Source organism: Kogia breviceps, chromosome X (assembly GCF_026419965.1).
Source record: "Kogia breviceps isolate mKogBre1 chromosome X, mKogBre1 haplotype 1, whole genome shotgun sequence".
NCBI classification, from domain to species: domain Eukaryota; kingdom Metazoa; phylum Chordata; class Mammalia; order Artiodactyla; family Physeteridae; genus Kogia; species Kogia breviceps.
This window is the reverse complement of record NC_081330.1, coordinates 115,388,119-115,409,005: the sequence shown is the minus strand read 5'-3', so window position 1 is coordinate 115,409,005 and position 20,887 is coordinate 115,388,119.

Below are 20,887 nucleotides of genomic sequence, written 5' to 3'. Positions count from 1 at the left end.
TATAAAGGCAAATTCTAGTTTTCAAACTAGTACACATGAATCACAATTAAGTATTGCTATTACCTATGGTTCTTGGAAAGAATTTGAGAATTAATTGGTCATACCAAACACTGTATACATACATGTATTTCTAAACTTAAAACAGTTTTAACTTTACCAAACTACATTATGAGCTGGAGATAAATGAGTCAGCAATCAGTTACTTTAATGAAGTTAAAAAAAATGAAGAACCAACCAGCAGTGAAACTAAATCTGAGATAGCTTTTACCACCCCATCTTTTGAAAATTCCTTTTAAGTAACTCAGAATTAAATCTGTCAGCACTCAACCACTCACCCCCAATTATTTTGCACCCATCCTCATTTAAGTAAAGCATGTGAACCCAGATTCAAATTTTTAAGTTTAATTTTTGTTATATAATTGGTCACTTTCATTTTAAAACCAAGAGGTTTTATGGCTCTAGGTTGTTTAAGGGCAGAATATATATTTGTTTCTTTACCGTTTAATATTTAAGGTTTGGTGCATGAATGGCTGGTAGTTGATAAAGGAAAGCTATCAAATCAATGGTATGCCAGCAACTTGGGAAGTAAAATGCTGTACCAGATGTTGTCAGTGTCCCACCCATATCGGCCACCCTTAACAGTTCCGACTGCCAACATCTACATTTCTTTGCCTGAAGGCTTTTTCTGGCCTCCAAAGCTCACACTTTCCGGTGCAGAAAACAAGTCAGAAGTGTCAAGGAATTAGCACTTCACCAGGAACAGCCCTCAAATAATGACCGTCAGGAGTCGGTGTGTAAACACCGCGGCTCTCTTGTCTCTCGGATGTTGTTATGTTGGAGGCATGTTCTATACTGCTAGTCACACACATACGCAAACATGACTTGCCACAATAGAGTCCACATTTCCCAGTCTCCCTTGTGGATAAGTGCGGCTGTTTTCACAAGCTGTCTTTCTCGCTCCCTGCCAACGGTAACATGGATGTTCCAGAACCCAGCTTCAACCATGCGGATGAGGACCATGTTTTAGTTGATGGAAGAGGAAAGACATCAAAGGTCCCTGAATGATGACACAGAACAAAAATGTCTTGCAACTGTATTTTGTTCTCTTTGTTAGAGTCACTTTTCTTTTACCCTAATACAGTATTCCAAGAGCAGAAGAAATCTTCATCCACAAGATAGCAGGTCAGGATATGACATCACTATAGGGTAAACCTCGAAGCAAACGCCACATCTACACAATGATGCCATCAGCTCTGCGACCCTCATTTCTCACTGTCATCACATCTTCACTCTTCAACAGTCTCCTAAGTGTCATCTCCAGCTCTCGGGAGCTTTGACATACTGAGGGAAGCATGAGGCCCTTTGCAGGTACTTTAGCCACTCAGTACAGACTTCAGGCTTGCTTACAATCCCCCAGATCCCCCAAGGAGCTAAGCACAAGTAAGAGGACAATATGGAAATGTACTTCAACTTGTTAAACATTTCTCTAATGTGCTCATAATGTCAGTTCAACCGAATTAGCCACATGCTAACACTGACATCATCTGAAATGATGTCATTCTCCCCACTAAAAGCCTGCATGTGAGTGAAAGGCTATACTCATCAAGATAGATGGCTAAGGAGGAGAGAAGACATGTTCATCAACAAAACTGTTTTCTAAACTAGACCAGAAGACTTCTGGTTGCCCAAAAGAGGAGAGTTCCAAAAGGCAATAAGGAAGGATACGTGAAATATGCTGAGCAGGTACAGTACTCTTCTGTAAAGTAAGGATACAGTTCACAACTGTACTATTTATGAGTAACAGCTTTAAAATTGATAAATTGTGTACTGATCTCTCTTCCAACAGAAGAAAATAACCAAACCAGTTTGATGAAGCATAAATACTTAATGATATTCAACTAAGAAATTTGTTTAAGTTACAGTTCCTCCCAAGATTTAGTGTCACGCTTTACTCTTGACCAAACCTACGCCTTTCTACAATTACTCTATACGATTAAGTTACAAAAAAACAACATATTTGCTTACTACAAATACCAAATATTCCAACACTATATGGACACACAAACCTAGCCCCAGTGCCACTAGATCACGGCTCACTAGGTACTAATGACAGAGACTCAAGCTTACACTCCTGAGTGGTTTCAATATTTTGCTTATCCTGGAACCTAGTAATTCAATTAATCACAAAGCTTTTTGGAAGATTATTTCTAGGGCAACAGTTCCCAACCTTCACTGTACATGAGAATGACCTGGAGAAAATTTACATTGCTACTGCCCAGGTCACACCTTATTCTAATTAAGCAAAAATTTCTATGGGTGGGTAGTAGCCAGGTATCAGTATTTTTTTTAATCCTCCCAAATGTTTCCAATGTACAGCAAAGGCTGAGGATGCCTTGAGTAGGTGAAGTTCTATATTTAGTTGGCCGTAACTCCTGGGCTTCCTAACATTTCCAAACGAGGCCTTTTGACTAGATCTCCAAGCGCTGAGAACCAATTCATCAGTCAGTAAATATAAAGTTCCAACTATCCTCGAGGCTCTGTGTTCAGTGCGAGAAACACAAGAAGGAAAAGACATCTTGGGTGAGAAAGAAAGGACAGAGCTTCTCAAACTTTAATGTGTACATGAACCTGGGGAACTAGTTAAAAACTAGGTTCTGATTCAGTAGGTCTAGGGTGGAGCCTGAGACTTTATTTCTAACACACTCCCAGGTGACAGGCCAATGCTGGCAGTCCATGGACTCCACTTTAAGTAACATGGAGAACTGCAAGGTGAAGCAATGAATACTATATATAAAAAGCACAGGGTGCTCTGGCATGCCTAAAAATGAACAAAACCTACAATTCCGTGAACTGCTAGTTTCCTGCAGTTATTACCTTTACTTTACAGAGTTTTCAAATCTTCTTTTAAATTCATTTGTACACTATCCCTGGTCACCTTTAGAGAAGGTTGTAAGGATATTATGAGTTGCTCAACAATAAGTCCACATACATTTCCACAAGGAATATTTTAGGAAACAGTGTAAAAAGTTAAGATTTGCCAAAGCCAACATGTGTGAAATTCAAAAGAGAAAGGCAGGCAGGCAAGATTTGGAAAGAGGAAGTGTGTGGCAGAGAAACACAGAGCTGGAGGGTAGCTGGAAAGTCAGCCTGCCCATTTCCTCGTCCTGTTGGTGAGTCCGTAACTCATACTTTCCCCTTTGTCTAAAGGAAATGAAAGGTCACTTGCACCTGAAGGCGACACTTAGAACTGTGCCTTCAAAATCCCCAACAGCTAGGTTTTTGCAGTAACTTTGAAGCGATGCAAATTTTTCGAGTTCAAACTCTAACATTTCAATTAGAGTGAGAATTTTTAATAAAGATTCACCTTTTTATATTGATTCTTCAGGCAAAGTAATTGATTGATAGAACTGGATCCTTAGTATCAAAAAGTGAAAGCCAGATGAAAGAGGAAAAGGAGGAGAGGGAAGAGGAGTAGTCCAAGAAGATGAAGACATCTATAGGAAAAAAAGTCTTTTTCCAAGGAAAAATATTCTCGTGGTGTTTGTGGTTGGAGAGTTCTCTTTTGGCACACAGATTTGCAAGTTAATATTAAATTCTTGCAACTTGTCATTAATGAAAAGAGATTCCTTCCTGACTTGTACTTAGTATTCACTGGATTGAGTTCTAGTGTCATGGGCAGTATGACGTGGTAGAAAGTGAGTGATCTCTGGTTCTAATTCCAGCTCTGTGTCTCCCTAGATATGTGTGGTTTGCACTTGGGCCGATTAGCTAAATTAATTCCCTGCGCTTCAATTTCCTTCTCCATAAACTGGGGGTAAACATGGCTGGACTGTTGTAAGAACAACTCTACATTTAAAGTGTCTGACACTTAAAGTTCTTTAAAATTGTTATTACTATTTTCTAATGAAGATCATAAGCTTGTTGGTTTTGTCATTGTAATGCCCTTTGCATCAGGTGAACGTAAGGAATTAATGACGTTGATAACTCAAGCATTTGTCTAAATATGATATCCTCCTACTGCCTCTCCACTCTCACTGACACGAAACATTTAGGCACCGAAGCAGGCAAACAGGAGGCTTGTGGGCCCAGTACAGTAAATCAGCTTTGTTTGATTTGCACAGTGCTCATTACAAATGTGAAGTTAGGTGATGGCATTCGAAAATCAGAAGATTTATTATAAACGTCTAGATTTCTAGCTTTTGAAAAATCAGAAAATCGGGCAACATTTCTCTAGCAATCATGTTTGGCTGCCATCAGTTGGAGCTGAAAAGCAACTACTGACCCCTTGAGATAGGACACGGTTTCTCTAATTTGCCCCTGTCTCCACGATTCATTTTATTCAAGTTAGGTAAGTGGCCCCTATAACAGTCATTTGAGTTTGAGACCCTTAGTCTAGAGAGAAAAAAATAAATATTCAAAAAGCCTATAAGACAATTTGACAACAAAAGTGCTTCTCTGATATGGCCCAGTTTTGTTTTGTTTTGTTTTTTCCGGTACGCGGGCCTCTCACTGTTGTGGCCTCTCCCGTTGCGGAGCACAGGCTCCGGACGCGCAGGCTCAGCGGCCATGGCTCACGGGCCCAGCCGCTCCGCGGCATGTGGGATCTTCCCGGACCGGGGCACGAACCCGTGTCCCCCGCATCGGCAGGTGGGCTCTCAACCACTGCGCCACCAGGGAAGCCCCTATGGCCCAGTTTTAAATTGAGTTTGGAAACACGGGGGAATTTTGGAGGAGTATGTTTTAAGAGGAGCTAAGGAGTTCCACAACAATAGGAAGAGAGACTCGAGTACTGTCTATCAGTTCAAATTATCTTCCCTGGCCCTCCATCCCTATACTCACATCCCACATTAGAGTAAAGATTGTTTATAAAAAGAAGGAAAGAGTAAAAGAGCTGCAGAGCAGGCTGTCATCTGTTTTGATGCCATTAATCTCAGTAGCAACAGGGGCTAATGCCCTTAGTACAGATGACAGCACCTCAACAGCTATCATGGCCACCCTTGAGGTAGACACCTGGCAGAAGCAGGAGGGTGTGACCTCTTTGTGGGCACTAGAAGCTAGAGAGCCTTCAGTGAGCCTTGTCAGCAATAGCTTTTGACATTTTCAGCAGTCACCATAAACGAGAGAGGAAGAAGAAAATGGCAGATGGGACAGAGAAGTCAATGGGTTTGTATTTGGTGCACACTGTCGACATCCTGAACCCTTTCACAATTCTTTGGGCTGAATCTGAGACGTAGATGCCATTTGACTGGGGAGGGGACTGGAGCTAGAGAAATGCTGCTCACTGATAATGATCCAGGCTCTAGGCTCACCCACAGGATAGGGTACAAATTAAGATGCAGTTCAGCAAATGTTATCAGTTGCTTTGCTAACTTGTCAGTTGATAATTACCAATCTCCTTTGTTTTTAAGTGTGTTTAATGAGGAGTGACTTAAGTATTAATCAGAAAAATTCTGACTTTCAATGCCTAATGGTCCATCCTAGATCGTCAATACACTGAAGGTTTTCCCTTGTTCTGTACTGGCAAAGGGCTCCACTTGGATTTTGGTCAAGTTCAAGAGTAAACACTGTTGCCTTTTCTTCCAGTTCTTTCCTTAGCTTCTTGGAAAGAAAAGAGGAAAAGGTTTGAGTTCCACTGCTTCGTAGGAAATATCCTTGGTCGAATTCTTGAGAGTTTCCTTCTAAACAAGTCTTTTTGACCAAAGTCTGCCTAATTCATTGTGACCAGCATCTATGGAAATCCTAGGAATAGGAGTAACTAAAGGGTAAAAACAACTTCACAAGGTGGGTGAATGGTATAGAGGAACTCACTGTACTATCTTCTTTAAGTTTACAACTCTTCTGTAAATCTAAACTATTTCAAAATAAAGTTTTTTTAAAAAACTTCAGTTACTTCCTGTTTATGTTGGCAAGGATAAGATTTACAGCAATGGAGAGACTAAAGAAGTTGGTTAGAAATGCTTTCCCAATCAATATTTAAATGATGTATGTTCGTTGTCTAACAAAAATGTATCTGCTATTATCACTCTCATTGTATTTTAAATTATACTACAAATCAATCTTTGAGACACCATCATAAAGCAAACTCCCTGTGGTTGATGAGTTTAACAGTAAATTAACCCTCAATGGGGGGACAGGAACTGTGGGTGCAGGGGGGCCAATTGTAAGTTATACAACAACTTTCGATTATATGGAGCGTCGACCCCTCTGATCCCCACGTTGTTCAAGAGTCAATTGGAATATTTTGAAAAGCATTACACAGAAACTTTTGTCCTTTTGGACTCTTGGCAGATACCACCATATTTTGAAAGGCAGTACTGGAGGGGCTTACATTCATTTAACGCTGGAGCAAAGTATGCACATTACTAATGTATCAAGGCACAGGGCAAAGACTGAAGGGCCAAGAATTAAGATTCAGAAAAGACCTAAGCTATGGAAGGAAAGTGCTGGATACAACAATTTTATTTTAAAGTAGTTGTTCTAAGGATAGCTCTAAGGATATTCTCAAATTTCTATTTAGTTCTACCTCATCCTGATGAGGGTAGACATATTTGAGACCTTAAGTACTATAGTAAGGGACAGACATTGTGCTAATGGTGTCAACTACATTATTTCATTTAGCTCTTGAGACAAACTATGAAGCCGGCACTATTTATGGTTCCTATTTTATCTAGTAAGAAATTGAGTCAGTAAGATTTTGTTGCATGACGTATGTGCAAGAACGCCACATTCCTTTATTTTTCTAAATCAAATTAAGTCTGGTTCTGAATGTCCACCTTTATGGTCAATTTTGAAAGGCAAAACTGGAGGGGCTTACATTCATTTAACACTGGAGCAAAGTATGCACATTACTAATCTATCAAGGCACAGGGCAAAGAATGAAGGGCCAAGAATTTGTGGGTCCACTGAGGCTTAAGTGGAGCCAGGAAAGAAAAAGAAGTCCCAGCAACTTCATTCACTGTGGTGGTATCTATGACTGTTACTGCTTCTTCTGCTTCAGCAGGGCTCTGCCAGCTGCCGGTTACTGCAGAGATCGCTTTGTTGACCACAGGCTCCTACAGAGATCTTCTCAGCATAGGGTTGGCAGGTAAACCAAAGGAAAACACAGGATGCCTGGTTAAATCTGAATTTCAGATAAATACTTTTTAGCATAGGTATGTCCCATGCAGTATTTGGAACGATTACTTGTTTATCTGAAATATAACTGGGCAACTTGGATTTTATGGAACAACCCTGTCAGCGGCCATCAAGGCCAGAGCGCTTAGTTTCCAGCCTCTTCCTCATTCATCTCTCACCCATTTCGCATCGAGGGACAGATGCAGGAAGGGCCATGTGATTCGGAAAACACCCGGGCTGTATCCAGTGCTCTGTCCCCCACTAGCACAGCCATGAGGAGATCAAAGGCCTAATCAATACTGACTAGCCAGCTAGGTGCTGAAAATCAAAGTAGCAATGGAAGGAAAATCCCTCTGTTGAAGCCTGGTGTCAAGGGGTTAACTCTGTGAGCTTGCAGAGGCCACATGGCAGAGAATTCAAGCAAACCTGCCTGAACCAGACTCAGGTCTGATCCCCTAAGGACTCTGCTGGAGGCTCTCAGACTAGGAACATTCTGAGTGTTGCCTCCATCCCCCACCCTGAGAGCTCACCTGGAAGCTCAGCCCTGCAAATGCACTTGCTGAAGACCCCCAGCTGGCCATTTAAAGCAACAGCAACTCAAAACAAAACATTTTTCCCACTGCACGAGTAGTAGATGTGTGGAAGTTTTTAGTATTTGGTTTCCATCATGTTACTCTTTTATTCCTGTGTGTGTTCTTTTAAGCATTCCTTCCTTAAAAAAGATTTTGCCTTTCACATTTAAATTGGCCCAACAGAAAGTACTTATATAAAGGATGCATGAGAGGGATCCTAATCAAGGGACGCTAGAGAAATACTTTCCCTCATATTGCTCTTGGGTGCTGCTCCGGGACCATGACAATTCCACCCCTAGATAAATACATGGACACTAAGACTAACCGACAAGGAAAGGCCAAAAGGATCATCATAAGAATCACCTTCACTTACTAATCTATAAAGGGAAGCCCTAGACTTCAAACTAAATCATGATAACAATGCTTTAAATAAAATTTGGCTCATTTCTTAAATACTAATAAATATACGGACCACATAGCTCTAGCTACAGGACAAATATTGTAGCCAGTCTCTCCTTCAAGACAACCTAGATCATAGTGTAATGACTGTTGATCTAGTGATGGCAATTTGCTTAACCAAACTGGAAGACTTTGCAATCATCTGGTCAACTGTGCATATAAACTATTTTTTAAAAAATTATCCCAACAGGGCTTCCCTGGTGGCACAGCGGTTGAGAATCCGCCTGCCGATGCAGGAGACACGGGTTCGTGCCCTGGTCCGGGAAGATCCCACATGCCGCGGAGCGACTGAGCCCGTGAGCCATGGCCGCTGGGCCTGCGCGTCCGGAGCCTGTGCTCCGCAATGGGAGAGGCCACAACAGTGAGAGGCCCGCATACGGCAAAAAAAAAAAAAAAAAAAAAAAAAATTATCCCAACAAACATAATTTATTGTATTCAGGGAATCTGTCTCTAAGTACTTGATTCAATCTCTTTCTTAACCAGATTCTTTAAACATTTTGGGGAAAAAAATGGCCAATAGTAATGAAATCTTTCCCTTGCAACAGAAAAAAATCATCCATCTTCTATTTTGTCTCTTTTATCTTATCATTTTGGGCCTTTTCGGTTGGAGAACAATGGCAGATAAGAGGAGGCAATTTGGCAGCTTGAGCATGTGATGAATATATTGTGCATTTATAGGCCCCTTTAACGTGTGTGCTCTGGTTTTGAATCAGGTGGTGATGACCGTTCATGTAAGAGTCATAGAACACTTGTGGGGGTTTTCTTACCAGAGTTCGTAATTTCAGGCATTATCCATCCTTGCTATTCTGTTCTAGACTCCAAACGGCAACTTCAAACAAAACGTTGGAAGAATAAAACACGTTGGAAAATAAATTAGAAGGTAACAGAAGGAAAAGCTGAGAAATTCAGCTGTTAAGAGTTCACAACGTGTTTTTTTCTTCTTAGCCTTTCTTCTCTCTCAGCCATGGTGGGATCTGACTAAAGTCCGTTATTTACTGTCAATCACAAAACTCTTGTTAAAATTATCAATTAAGTAAGGAAAAAAGATAGGGGGAAGATGGAAAGAATTAGAAAAACGCTTGGACAATTTACATACCATAAATCTTTCCCATTTTATCTCTAAGCAGAAATCCTCTGCAAACTTTCTGAACCAAATTTCTAACTGTTGATCCTCGTGCTTCGTGATGATCTAACAAAAGCTAGAAGGGCATCTCAGTTAATCATTTCCATGTACAGTTTTATGATTCACTGATTTGACAATTTTACCACAATCAGTCATGTCATGATAATTTAGTATAATAGAGGAATCAAAACCTGAACTATTAGTCTCTTTAATTATATTTATTGACTTGAAATCTATTCTAGAAAAAAGTCTGGGCCTTATACTAAACATGTATCACTTGGTAATTAGTCAAGATTATTGTTACTATCTTCAAAACAACTAAAATCAAGCTGATTTGTTTCTTTCAATAATAATTACATTTCCAGGGCTTCCCTGGTGGCGCAGTGGCTGGGAGCCCGCCTGCCGATGCGGGGGACGCGGGTTCGTGCCCCGGCCCGGGAAGATCCCACGTGACGCGTAGCGGCTGGGCCCGTGAGCCGTGGCCGCTGAGCCTGCGCGTCCGGAGCCTGTGCTCCGCAGCGGGAGAGGCCGCAGCGGTGAGAGGCCCGTGTACCGAAAAAAAAAAAATAATAATAATTACATTTCCAGCTAATGGTAGCCTGAGAAAATAAATGTAACCTCTAATGGTTTGCCTACTTCCTCCAAGAGTTTGCCAAATTCCAAATTCCTGGGGGAAGAGTGGTCTTTCAAAATTTTTTAAAGCCCTGGAACACTTGCTTTAAAAAAATGTACACAGGGGGCCAAAGCATAAAATAAGTAAAGCAGGCCCCTGTGACTAAGATGGGGAGGCAGAGCACAGCAGATGCTAGTAGCGCCCAACCCTACCTGCTCAGCCTCTCTGCAGGTCCCTCAGAAGGTTCCCAAATACTCAGTGGTTTCCTGCATCTCTCCACTGGTCAGCATTTTCCACCCTCAGCAACATGTTTGGTCCTTGCATGGGGCAGCCTGGAAATGCTGAGTGACTAATACCCACAGGAGCCCCCTCCACCAGTGAGGGATGGGGGAGGGTGGGCAAATACCCCATCTTCCTCACTCCTCAGTAGGACAATTCTGAGGTGTGTTCCCTAGAGTTTCTCAGAGACCGCCCAGAGGAATTGAGCCCAAGTTTTCCATAGCAGCATCTTGCTCATTAATGTACCTTTTAGTGGCTTCCCCTCTGCCGCATCTCACCTCTCACAGGATCACCTTACAAACAAATGGGGAAGCAGACAGAGCCATACCCATCCTACTACCACACCCCAGATGGCCGCTAGGAGTCCTCCGCACTTTGAAAATCAGAGCTGCTCTAGGCTATGTTCTTCATCTTACAAGTGGAATCAGGCCTGCTACCGCCAGCACTTGCCACATTCACAACACAGACCCAACTAGTATGCAACCTTGCTGTCTGTCGGCAGGTACACCCTCCTCAAGTCCCATCACTTCTCTGGAGTTAACGAGCGCCCTTACATCCCTCAGCTATGCCCAATGACAGGCCAGAACAGGCCAAGCAATCCAATGAAACATTTATGACCTTAAAGGAATACAGACGTCTACCTCAACATCAGCAATAAATTCCTCAGTTTCCCATTATCTGTTCTAGGACATTCTCATTATTTTAAATGAGAACATAAGTCACGCGTTACATTTCAACCTAAAAGCCCAACCAATTTCTTACAGCATACATGAAACACAGTAAAACGCATACACACAAACGATAGGATGTACAGTGCTCACACTCTTGCTTCATGATCACCAATTCATAGAGCTGTTAGCACATAGCTTCTTTGCAGTAACACTGATCTCTCTCAGCAGAGGCAACACAAAGGCAGCACATCTCTTTCTTGCCATTTTGGTGCATGTTTTCAAATTTTACATGTGATTCTGACATTCTACCACATTTGTGGCACCCAACTTTGGCTACCTATTAGGATAACCTGGGGACCTCTTAAAAATCTCGATGCCCAGTACACATCCCAGAACAACTGACTCAGCATCTCTAGGTGGGGGCCCAGGCATCCATATTAAATGATTCCAACGTGCAGCCAAGGTCAAGCACCACCATGCCGGATGAATTTGGAATGCAACTCAAATCCTGAACATCTCTTGTTAACAATGCCGTATTGGGTTTGGAGGACAAGAAGTAAATTTTGCCATAGGGATCACCGCTAGCAAAATATGGGGTTGAGAGATCCATGCACTCTGTGAAATGCTGTAATAAAAAGCAGGAAGTGTTCTTCCATGAAAATAGTAACCTGGACGCCTTCTGTGAGGTATATCTGTAATTGTTCTATGGAGGCTTTAACTGTGTGTGTGTAACTGTAGCAAGGGATTTTGATTGTGGTTATTATAAATTACTAGTAAATCTTTTTTTTTTTGCTCCAAACTCCTCGTGTTTGGCTTATCTCTTCTCTATTTTATTTATAGTCTCCTTTTTAAAATAAGTTTTCTCTGAGTGCAATAGTAAACTATTATACTTGAAATCTTACAAATGGGCCATATTCTCTCTCACTTCCAGGCCTTTCCCTTGCTTCACTATCTCCTTTCTCCTAGACCACTCCTCCTCATCCTTCAAGACTCTGCCTACAACGTACCCCCAAGGGAAAACTTTCCCCCAAACTGAATGTTAGATTAAGTGCCCCTCTCATGGGTTCCCACGGCAGCCTGCACTCACCTCACTGTATTATAACTGCTTTATCACCTTTAGGCTCCATGTGATCAGGGCTTCGGGGGCCTGGCCCACAGTAGGTGCCATGTTTGTTAAATAAATAACTGAATCAAGGGCTATTCATCTCCAGCACCACTACCACCAAAGCCCAACCTCACCAACATCTCAATCAAATAGTGTCCCTTGAGTCACATGTCCTGGCTACTGGTAAACCACACGTTATAACATTCCAACCCTTAATTACTCATCTAGGTAGTATGATTCTTGCTGGGGATGTGTCAGCAAGCAATGATTTGAAACTATACTTCTATATATCACTAAAGCATTTCTTCCACTCCCCAATTTGTGTAAGTCCCTTCCGTAAGACTCTCCATGACCAATGTCTTACTGCTATCTGTGGCTCAATTGTCCCAGCCCTGGGTAAGATGGACAGCCTCGGTACTTATTATACCAGGACATCATTCCTGTCGAAGCTTTCCCAGCACACAGTCTAGTTAGTACAAACCCCCGACCCTCTGTCAGTTCTTGACTTGCTCAGGTGGGACATAAAACACAAATACTAATTCGTTTTGTGCTTGATACCATCAAAGCCCATCTGCCTTTCATAGGATAAAAGAGCTTTCATCCTTAAATTCTTGATGTCTCTGGTGATTACAGTATTGTAGTCAAAGGCAACATCAGGCCACTAACAGCGCTGAGCTGTACCCAACAATGAAATTCTTAATAATATAATGGTGAAGGAAAAAATGAGGAAAAAGGCAAAAGGAAGACATGAATGAGCAAGGAATAAAGGAACATATTTTCCCAAGTTGAGAATGAGTTGGAATTCTGTAATATTTAAGTTCATGATTCAAATAAAGTATGTAGTGCTCAATCTTATTTCTTGCTGACAAATTCTGCCTCTTCAAACTAAGGATAAAAGCTAGATAAACTTTTTCACAAGTCAATTGCCTACACAAAACATCCTAGCCAGTGGGCCAACTCGGCAACAAAGCCTTCATCAGTAAGAATCTCATTTCTACACATACATTTGTTATTTGACTCATGGATTCCTTTTCTCAAAAAACAAAAAAATAAAAAAACATGGAAGGGAAAGGGCTCGGGGACAGGGATTTAGCTGTATCTATCATATTTCTTTCTTTTTTTAACACCTTTATTGGAGTATAACTGCTTTACAATGGTGTGTTAGTTTCTGCTTTATAACAAAGTGAATCAGATATACATGTGTTCCCATATCTCTTCCCTTTGAAACAAGAATGGCAAAATAACATCCATCAAATCTGACTGGTTGGTATGTGTGTGTCCATTTTATTATTTTCTGTATGTCTGAGAAAAACAAGTTTTTGATAAAAGCATGCGAACAATATATTATGGTAAGTAAGACCATGGGATTTGGTTTCAGTTATCTGGTTCTACTGTTCACTAGTTCCACAACCTTGGCAATCTCTTCTAAGTTTCAGTTTCCAAATCTATAAAATAAGGAAAATATGAACTGGTTCCCATCTGAAGGGTCAGTACTAGGTATTATTTGGAGAAAGGACGTGTGTATATGTCTTAGGTTAGGTTCCCCTTAAAAGAGACTTTCAGACAGATCTGTGTGCGACTTTCACTGGGCAGTGCTCTCAGAAACACCACCAGTGGGAGTGTCAAGGACACCCGAGGAAGAGGAACAAGTTGAGCTGTGATGCTCCTGCAACAGAGGCCTCAGCCAATCCCATGGGGTGACAATGGAGCTGAAATGGTCCTTCAGAATTAGCTAGAATCAAGGTAAGGGGGCCATACCTTTGTACCTCTATGTCAACCTCCCAGTCATTGGATGAAGGCTGCCCATAGGGAAAGGACATAACCTTGGGTGAGGCAGAGCCCGTCAGCCAAGTACAACATCTAGAGAGGAAGTAAGATGACAACCAGCAACCACCAGCTGGGAGCGAGGGCCTCAACCCTGAAGGCAGGATCTCAGTTAAGCACCACAACATCCACTACAGTCAGTGACTGGGACTCATCCTCAGTGATGGAAGGAATGTGGCACAGAAGTGGAAGAACAAAGAGCCAAGGGATTAAAGGGACAGACAGTTAGGTCCCTGGGCCCTAGGTGGGACGGCGTCTGAAAGCCTGCAAGAGAAGGTCGGCTATGACAGGATCACAGTCTTGTGTAAGTCACACTCTTCACATTCCTTGTATCTGTGGTATCTCCCTGCTGTTCTCTACTACAAAATCTATGTGCAAATTCCAGCCAACTGTTCCTCTGGCCACAGACTTGAAGAGAGAAGCACCAAACACACCTAGTGTCAGTGTAACAGTGTCAACCAGAAGCCAAAGCAAAGAACCCAAGAAAAAGGTGAAATTCGGGAGACCACACAGGCCACTGAGTTAGCCATCCCTCCTCCTCCCACCACACCCATCTGGGGAGAGACACTCTCCAGAGCTAAGCCTTGGAGTCCTGCCTTCTGCATTTAACAACCAGGGGGCTCTATTTATAGTACTCCGTCGTCATTGAGAATTTTATCGGTAAACTGGGGCAACCATTTCACATTTCAGGAGGAATGGAGTATTTTTCATTTTTTAAACCACTTTGAAACATTCATCCTCTTCAGAAAAGAAAAAGATATTTAAAATTTAATGCTAGACTATATTTAGCCAAAAACTCTTCTCGAAAGTCAGGGCTGCTTTCTCAAGCAGACTGTGGAATCAAAGATAGCATGGCTTCCAAGGAAATAATTTGTACATGAAAATCAGAAATCACATTTAATTTGGTTTTTAAACACCATATTTGAACCTACCAGTTTTATTATAACTAATGCCTATCACTTATTTCAGACCAATGTCATGTGCTCATTTGATTGCACATAAATTGATGACTCCATTTGGATTCAGTATGTTTTATTTATTTGTAAGGCCTTTGAGAACTTTAGAATTAAAATAATGAAACATCTGAGAGAAAGGCCATGGAATAAAGAGGAGGTTCTGAACCAGTCCACTAGTGTGCAATGCTTCCAGGGGCTTTTAACTAATTATGCAATCCACTCAGTCCACACTACTGATTGAATAGACTTCAGTTTAGTATTTCATTCCTGATAACACGATCGTTAACCTGTCATCCAGCTTGGGTGACTTAATTACATACACAATTCAAAGCCAAATACATTGCATGGCTGTTCCTGTAATTCATTCATACAAATGAGAGGAAACAAATAAGCCACCATAAATTTCACTTTCTCAAGATGACCCTTCTACTCCCCCTCTCACCTCCACCACCACCACTGGGAGAAGCTTGACAAATCCACGGTAAAGCTTTCGTCAAAGAGAACTATGCTTTCCAGCTCCGCTGAAGCTAAACTGCACATGTACACACAAGACTAGCTAAGAAGAAACACACTGGAAAATTCCTTCCTCTCCCTTAGCTTTTCAAAAGCTTTCTAAAAGCTATTGTTCTTATCATACTCAATTATGTTTTTCTTTTTGCTAAAAGAAAGCAAGGATGTGGGTGGGTTGTTCTTACTAATCTTTTCAACGTTAAGTGTCTGACCTGACATGCTCATACACAATCAAATATAGTGGCCATAAAATCCGGTTACCACACCATCCCTTTCCCCAGGAGCTACAGTCTTGTAAGACCACTGATTATAGAGAGCTGTCATCAAGTAGTATTCTTCTTGGTATATTTTTCAACCATTTAGAAATGTAAAAAGCATTCTTAGTTTGTAGGCTATCCAAAAACAGGCGGGCAATGGGCCAGATTTGGCCCATGAGCCATAATTTGCCAATCCCTGATCTAAACCACTGATTCCCCAAGAATGCCCACAGAATCACCCATGGAACATTTTTAAATTAATACTCAGGTCACTCACCAAACCAATTACATTAAGTCCCCTACATACGAAACTTCAAGTCGAAAAGCAGCAGTGATGTAGCTGGTACTGCTAAGAAACACCAGCTGTTGTACTGTACTACTGTAGTTTAAGGTACTGTACTGTAAGATTAAAAATGTTTTCTTTATTTTTTGTGTTTGTTGGGTGTTTCATGTATCATTTGTGTGAAAAGTATTATAAACCTATCACAGTACAGTACTATATAGCCGACTGTGTTAGTTGGGTACCTAGACTAACTTTCTTGGACTTACGAACACATTGGACTTAAGAACGGTGCTCTCTGAATGGAACTCATTTGTATGTAGAGGACTTACTGTAAATCACAATCTCTGGGGGATACAAGCAAGCAACGGTAATTCTGAAAGCTCCTCAGGTGATGCCAGGGGGCAAACAATTTGGGATGCACTGATCACTAGATGATCCCTTCAGGTGCTAACCATGTAGACAGTTTGCTTTGGCTTCCTTCATCATTCCTAATATCGCAAACAAAAGACCCCTGTGCTACTCCACTTTCACCAATGGACAGATCATCCAAAATGAAAACAAATAAGGAAACACAAGATTTAAATGCTACATTAAACAAGATGGACTTAATTGATATTTATAGGACATTCTATCCAAAAACAACAGAATACAGTCTTCTCAAGTGTTCATGGATCATTCTCCAGGACAGATCATACCTTGGGTCACAAGCCAAGCCTTGGTACATTTAACAAAACTGAAATCATATCGAGTATCTTTTCTGACCACAACACTAAGAGACTAGATATCAACTACAGGAAAAAATCTGTAAAAAATACAAGCACATGGAGGCTAAACAACACACTACTCAATAACCAAGATATCACTGAAGAAATCAAAGAGGAAATCAAAAAATACCTAGAAACAAATGACAATGAAAACACAATGACCTAAAACCTGTGGGAAGCAGCAAAAGCAGTTCTACAAGAGAAGTTTATAGAAATACAATCCTACCTTAAGAAATAAGAAACATCTCAAATAAACAATCTAACCTTAAAGCTAAAGCAATTAGAGAAAGAAGAACAAAAAAAACCAAAGTTAGCAGAAGGAACGAAAACACAAAGATCAGATCAGAAATAAATGAAAAAGAAATGAAGGAAACCATAGCAAAGATCAATAAAACTAAAAGCTGGTTCTTTGAGAAGATAAACAAAACTGATAAACCTTTAGCCAGACTCATCAAGAAAAAGAGGGAGAGGACTCAAATCAATAGAATTAGAAATGAAAAAGGGGAAGTAACAAGTGACACAACAGAAATACAAAGGATCATAAGAGATTACTACAAGCAACTATAGGCCAATAAAATGGACAACCTGGAAGAAATGGACAAATTCTTAGAAATGCACAACCTGCCGAGACTGAACCAGGAAGAAATAGAAAACATCAACAGACCAATCACAAGCACTGAAATTGAGACTCTGATTAAAAATCTTCCAACAAACAAAAGCCCAGGACCAGATGGCTTCACGGGCTAATTCTAACAAACATTTAGAGAAGAGCTAACACCTATTATTCTCAAACTATTCCAAAATATAGGAGAGGGAGGAACACTCCCAAACTCACTTATGAAGCCACCATCACCCTGATACCAAAACCAGACAAAGATGTCACAAAGAACACTACAGATCAAATATCACTGATGAACATAGATGAAAAAAATCCTCAACAAAATACCAGCAAACAGAATCCAACAGCACATTAAAAGGATCATACACCATGATCAAGTGGGGTTTATCTCAGGAATGCAAGGATTCTTCAATATATGCAAATCAAGCAACGTGATACACCATATTAACAAATTGAAGGACAAAAACCAGATGATCATCTCAATAGATGCAGAGAAAACTTTCGACACAATTCAACACCCATTTATGATAAAAACCCTCCAGAAAGTAGGCACAGAGGGAACTTAACTCAACATAATAAAGGCCATATATGACAAACCCACAGCCAACATCACCCTCAGTGGTAAAAAACTGAAACCATTTCCACTAAGATCAGGAACAAGACAAAGTTGCCCACGCGCACCACTATTATTCAACATAGTGTTGGAAGTTTTAGCCACAGCAGTCAGGTAAGAAAAAGAAATAAAAGGAACGCAAATCGGAAAAGAAGTACAGCTGTCACTGTTTGCAGATGACATGATACAATACATAAAGAATCCTAAACATGCCACTAGAAAACTACTAGAGCTAATCAATGAATTTGGTAAAGTAGCAGGATACAAAATTAATGCATGGAAATCTCTTGCATTCCTATACACTAATGATGAAAAATCTGAAAGTGAAATTAAGAAAACACTCCGATTTACCAGTGCAACAAAAAGAATAAAATACCTAGGAATAAACCTACCTACAGAGACAAAAGACCTGTATACAGAAAACTATAAGACAATGATGAAAGAAATTAAAGATGATACAAACAGATGGAGAGATATAACACGTTCTTGGAGTAGAAGAATCAACATTGTGAAAATGACTCTACTACCCAAAGCAATCTACAGATTCAATGCAATCCCTATCAAACTACCAATGGCATTTTTCACAGAACTAGGACAAAAAAATTTCAAAATTCGTATGAAAACACAAAAGACCCCGAATAGCCAAAGCAATCTTGAGAAAGAAAAACGGAGCTGGAGGAATCAGGCTCCTTGACTTCAGACTATACTACAAAGCTACAGTAATGAAGACAGTATGGTACTGGTACAATGTATGGTACAAAAACAGAAATATAGATCAATGGAACAGGATAGAAAACCCAGAGATAAACCCACCCACATATGGTCACCTTATCTTTGATAAAGGAGGCAAAAACATACAATGGAAAAAAGACAGCCTCTTCAATAAGTGGTGCTGGGAAAACTGGACAGCTACATGTAAAAGAATGAAATTAGAACACTCCCTAACACCATACACAAAAATAAACTCAAAATGGGTTAAAGACCTAAATGTAAGCCAGACACCATTAAACTCTTAGAGGAAAACATAGGCAGAACACCGTATGACATAAATCACAGCAAGATCCTTTTTGACCCACCTCCTAGAGTAATGAAAATAAAAACAAAAATAAACAAATGGGACCTAATGAAACTTAAAAGCTTTTGCACAGCAAAGGAAACCATAAACAAGACCAAAAGACAACCCTCAGAATGGGAGAAAATATTTGCAAATGAAGCAACTGACAAAGGATTAATCTCCAAAATTTACAAGCAACTCATGCAGCTCAATATCAGAAAAACAAACAACCCAATCCAAAAATGGGCAGAAGACCTAAAGAGACATTTCTCCAAAGAAGATATACAGATTGCCAACAAACACATGAAAGAATGCTCAACATCATCAATCATTAGAGAAATGCAAATCAAAACTACAGTGCAATATCATCTCACACTGGTCAGAATGGCCATCATCAAAAATTCTACAAACAATAAATGCTGGATACAATGTGGAGAAAAGGAAACCCTCAGACACTGTTGGTGGGAATGTAAATGGATACAGCCACTATGGAGAACAGTATGGCAGTTCCTTAAAAAACTAAAAATAGAACTACCATAAGACCCAGCAATCCCACTACTGGGCACATACCCAGAGAAAAACGACAATTCAAGAAGAGTCATGTACCACAATGTTCATTGCAGCTCTATTTACAATAGCCAGGGCATGGAAGCAACCTAAGTGTCCATCAACAGACAAATGGATAAAGAAGATGTAACACATATATACAGTGGAATATTACTCAGCCATAAAAAGAAATGAAACTGAGTTATTTGTAATGAGGTGGATAGACCTGGAGTCTGTCATACGGAGCGAAGTAAGTCAGAAAGAGAAAAACAAATACCGTATTCTAACACATATAAATGGAATCTAAAAAATAAAAATTAAAAAAAATATATGGTCATGAAGTACCTAGAGGTAAGACGGGAATAAAGACGCACACCTACTAGAAAATGGACTTGAGGACACGGGGAGGGGGAAGCGTAAGCTGGAACAAAGTGAGAGAGTGGTAGTGTATATATGGACATATATACACTACCAAAGGTAAAATAGATAGATAGTGGGAAGCAGTCACATAGCACAGGGAGATCAGCTCGGTGCTTTGGGACCAGCTAGAAGGGTGGGATAGGAGGGTGGGAGGGAGGGAAAAGCAAGAGGGAAAAGATATAATGATATATGTATATGTATAACTGATTCACTTTGTTATAAAGCAGAAACTAACACACAATTGTAAAGCAATTATACTCCAATAAAAACGTTAAAAGGAAAAAAAAGAGACCCTGTGTTAGTGGAAGGGTAGGTTACACAATCAAAATGTCATACTTACAAAGTAAATTCAGTTAAGTTTGAAGTATGGTAGGTGGGGAGGTTGGCACATTATTTGTCTTAGCCTAGCTGTCCCTCTGCAGTGCCCCTCAGAAAGCAGAATCTGAGACAAGATAGTTCATTTGGGGGCATGATTCCAGTCATTAAGAAAGGGGGACTGGGCTTCCCTAGTGGCGCAGTGGTTGAGAGTCCGCCTGCCGACGCAGGGGACGTGGGTTCGTGCCCCGGTCTGGGAGTATCCCACATGCCATGGCGCGGCTGGGCCCGTGAGCCGTGGCCACTGAGCCTGTGCGTCCGGAGCCTGCGCTCCGCAACGGGAGAGGCCACAACAGTGAGAGGCCCGCGCACCGCAAAAAAAAAATAAAATAAAATAAAAAAGGGGGGACTGAGAAGAGTAAAATAGGGAAGGAAAAAGAGCCAAAACAAGGACGAGTTATCCAGCTGTTCACTGCACTGGGCAACTGATCTTGATCCCACTGAGATCCACTGAGAAGCTGTGTAAAAAGACACTTCAGAATTTTCTGTCTGGGAAAGGGAAGAGAGGAGCAGTTACCCTCTGACTCCTATCCCCTACTTATCAAGTGCTGCCCCAGGGATTAACTCCTTTGTACTTCCGAGTTGTACAGATTGGAGTGCAACGCAGCCAAGTGCCAAGCAGAAACCTCTAGGCAGCCAAGGCCACTTGCTGTAGGGTTACATGTGCCAAAAGTAATGGCTGGAGAGAAGATGGGCTGAGAGGATAAGGGAGGTTCACGAGAGGAGTACAA